The following is a 4,253-nucleotide window of genomic DNA, read 5'->3' as shown; positions in this document are numbered from 1 at the left end:
CTGGTGTGGGGAAGGGGCCCAGCCTGGGCCCGGTGGGGAGCTTAGGAAGTCTGGCTAAGCAGGCGCTGGTTCATACCAACTCTTACTCTGCCATCTTCCTCCAGCTCTTCAAGCTAGCCCCCTTGACCCACCTGTCCGGGGGAACGGGCTCCGGGTGACCTCCCTGAGCTGACTGTGGACCCAGAGACCTCAAGGAAGAGTGCCTGGCCAGGCCTGGGCAGGGGCCGGTGCAGAACTACCAGGGCAGAGTTGCTTCGGTGTCTCAGTGAAGTTTGCAGGTAGAATCTAATAATACAAGACAGAGTATTGTACCATGATCAAGTTGCATTTTCTCCCCCCAAATACAAGTAGGTATGTTATTAGAAAATCAATAAGTTTATCATATTAATAAAAAATAAAAATTTAAAGATGAAAATAGTCTTAAAATTATACTCATGATTTAAAAACAACTTTAAGCAAAATAAGGAAAGATTTCCTTAACATATAAAAGGATTTCTATGAAAACATATAGCATGTTTAATGGTGAAATGTAAAAAGTTTTGCCTTTTGCAATGGAAACAAAGGAAGAATGTCCATAATCATTATTTCTACTTAATGTTATACTGGAAATCTCTGCTATAGTGACAAGGAAAAGAAATAAATGGTGCAAGGAATCAAAAGAAACAAAGCTGTCATTATTTACTGATGATGTGATTATCTATACAGAAAATCCAATAGACTCAGATTAATAATTAATCGATAGTTTACAAAAATTGATGGACTTAATCATTTTATAAAAATCAATTTTATTCATCTATAACCAGCAACCAATACATACAAAATAGTTTAAAAAATAGTATTATAATAGCATTTAAAAAATATCAAGCATCTAAGAATAGTTCTAAAAACTTTTTATATTAAGAAATATGTCAATTCATGATTTGGCAGATTTAATATTAATGCGAATGGCCAGGGAGAGCAAAGAAACTCTTAAAGAACACAAGAAGGAAGGGCTGTCCTATCAATTAGTAACTTATTATCACAGTGTGTAAATAAGGCAGTCTGTTATTTGATTAAGAATCTACAAGCAGGCCAAAGGAAGAGGGTAGGGACCCACATAGACCTGTGCATAAATGAATATCTGGTACATGACAGAGGGAACAAGAGTCTTTTCTGTAAGGGGTACTAAGACAATTGGTATGGAAAAAATGTGAAAATCTACTTCACACCATTAAAAAAACACCTTTCAGGGATCAGAGACAAGACCGGTCAGCGTTTAGGAGTTAACGCAGGAGGAGGCTCACACCTGGACTAGAGGATTCCTTAAACAATACAGAGTGACTACTACCCACAGAAACATTCATACATGTGACTGTGAAATGGATGACTTCTTTTTGTAATTTCACCACTGGGCGAGTAAAACTTCAAGTCACAGATCAAGGAAGAGTTTCAGAGAAACACAACTGAAGGAGAACTAACATGCAGAGCATACAAATAACTACATAGTGCCCACAGCCATGAGGCACTGGCCTCAGTCGTTCCTCCTTTTTCCTGTAGTCAGCACACATTTGCAGCCAGGTAGCTCTAGCAGCTCATTTTGAGCCTACAGATTTGGGGAGTCTGACAGGCTTCTCTCATCTTGTCTTGTCCCTGTTCCTTTCAGTCCAAGCTGGCAATGTTTCTGCCCTTAGGACAATCTCAAAACCTTTCTGAGTCTCCTGTGTATACCCGGGGTCCACATTATCAGACAAGAGGTCCTCCACAGATTTCTACTGGATTATACCATCCAGTCCTGGCCTCTGCTGAAACGAGTCACACGCCTCATCTCTTCGGCAAAGGCTGTCAAGCACATCCTCAATCTCTTCTCCTGGGGACACTTTTCAAAAAACGAATCTTCTAATATCAGCGTCTTTAGCAATCTGTACAGGCTACATATTTCCTGGACCATCAGTACCTAAATATTATCCCTAGGTCTACGTAAGGTTGAAAATACTCTTTTCTGAAAGCATTCAACCTGGAAAATGAGGTCTAACTAAAGATGTTGGGTAAGTTAATACACATTTTAAAATGCCACAGAAAGGGTACCTGTAAGCTGATAATAAGCTCCTAAGAATTTTCTTGCAATAAAACTTCAGGGAGGGCAGCTATTGAGGAGCAGCAGCCATAGCTCTGCGCTACACCATGGCCATGGGCCTTAAGAAGGGCCACAAGGTGACCAAGAACGTGAGCAAGCTGAGGCACAGCTGCCGCTGTGGGCGCCTCACTAAACACACCAAGTTTGTGCAGGACACGATCCGAGAGGTGTGTGGCTTTGCCCCCTATGTACGGGGAGCCATGGAGCTGCTCAAGGTCTCTAAGGACAAGAGGGCCCTGAAATTCATCAAGAAAAGGGTGGGGACACACATCTGCGCCAAGAGAAAGAGAGAGGAGCTGAGCAATGTCCTTGTAGCCATGAGGAAGGCAGCAGCCAAGAAGGACTGAGCCCCACCCCCTGTCTGTGTAATAAAACCTGTTCAGGAAAAACAAAACAAAACAAAAAAAACTTCAGAGAAGTTACATTCTGAAGCAATTTTTGTACGTGTGTCATCTGACATTTTTGATAATCCACTCAGTGTGTGAATGAGCGCAGCTCTGAGTAGAGCACGTGGTAGGTAGTCCTTTAGGCGGCAGGCTGGTTGGCAGAATGAGTATGTGGGCATCTTGCTGGCACGGCCAACTTGTTTTAAAGAGAAGAGAACCCTGCCTCTTGAGGTGCTGATACCATCAGACAGAGATGCCGCATGGACAGTCCCCACTGTGCCCATTGCCCGGGGGCCGCATGTGAGAGGGAAGCGCTCTGCCCCATGAGACAGTGCTCTCAACTAGGACGTTAATGCACTTCACCGCTTGCAGACAAGGGGGTGATAACTAACGAGATGAGGAACTGCATGTTCCTGACCCAATGGAACTAAATGTCCTGTAAAGAACTGGGATGGCTAGTCTGCTGTTGGTTGTGAGTGATACACAATCCAGGGAATGTATATGCATTTTAATTATGAAAGTAAGAGTCAAATCTTGTAATGTTTCTATTGAAAGACAAAGTAAATTATATCAGGTGATTCAAACATATTTTATTCTCCAAAGAATGTCTACTAGTATAAAACAGCCTCACTTTCTTAAATTGGAAAAACCTTTTAGGAGTGTTAGGTCAGTAGAGGAAAAAAACACACACAAAAAAACACTTTCCAGAATGTGCACTTTGCAAAACAAAAAAAATCAAAACTTGATCCTTTATTAAACTGAAAGCATACTAGTATTTAGCAAATACTAAAATGTATTATCAGTCATAGTTTATGGAAATTTTGCAAAGGAAAATAACCTTGGTTGAATCTAATGTAAACTTTCACTCCCTAAAGGAGTGTGCTACACTGTCCACACTTCCTGGCTTTAATCCCTTCTGACGAGTCTGTCCAGCTGCACCCTCAGACTGAAGGACAGAAGTTTCAGGGTAAAGTACCTGAAAGATCTTTTGGAGCCAAACAGAGGTGCAACTATAATTCTGTCTAGTAAGTCTCTCCAAGCTCGACTGAACATGTTAAATATTAAACTGTGCACTGAAACACTAGAACAAGACAGACTTACAGAAGCCTGGTACCGTCCCCATTTCATAAGCAGACTTCCAAAGAGGATGCAGAGACTAAAGGAAGGGTGTGTGTGTGAGTGCTGGTGCATCTATGTGTGTAACCTGCACCCTCATAACTATAAGACTCTATGTATATACACATCTGAAAGCCTTTATAGAATTTGTCAAGTGAGACAGTACTTATTTCCTTCTCCTAGTATTAGGTATTGTCTAATTTTGTACTTTAAATATATATACTCAAAATATTAAAAACAATAAAAATTAGTTTTAGTTTTAAAATGCTTATGTATTAATTTTCAAAACTCGAATCATTTTTTTCCTGTTAATTTGATAAAGGAGAAAGTGCCAAGTCTCTCTATTATTTTACTGAAGGAAAAAATTGGAGACATCACATAGAAATAAAACATTTCTTCCAATGGCTTCTACCAGTGAAGGGAGAGGCCCAGATAAGAGCAGGACAGAGTTCTCCCTGGGCCTTCTGCTTCAGATGTGACATCACATAACATTGCAAAACAGATACAAGCAGCAGCAATGAAGAGAAACAAGATTAATGAAAGAATAAAAAACACCTGGAATTCCCAAGAAAAGCAGTTTGTTCCAGAAATGAGTACAGGAGATGCTGGCAGTTGGAAGAGAGTGTGAGTGTATGTGT

At 40.7% G+C, this 4,253-nt stretch overlaps 1 protein-coding gene and 1 pseudogene across 4 annotated transcripts in view; one reads left to right on the top strand and one right to left on the bottom strand.

The window, feature by feature from the left end:
* ATP9B (ATPase, class II, type 9B) overlaps positions 1 to 4,253 on the bottom strand; it is a 138,835-nt gene that overhangs the window by 44,403 nt on the left and 90,179 nt on the right. The window lies entirely within an intron of this gene.
* LOC102257369 lies at positions 2,125 to 2,496 on the top strand (annotated as a pseudogene).

This window comes from Myotis brandtii, unplaced genomic scaffold, assembly GCF_000412655.1.
Source record: "Myotis brandtii unplaced genomic scaffold, ASM41265v1 scaffold154, whole genome shotgun sequence".
Taxonomy (NCBI): Eukaryota; Metazoa; Chordata; class Mammalia; order Chiroptera; family Vespertilionidae; genus Myotis; species Myotis brandtii.
This window is presented reverse-complemented; position numbering and strand designations above follow the sequence as displayed.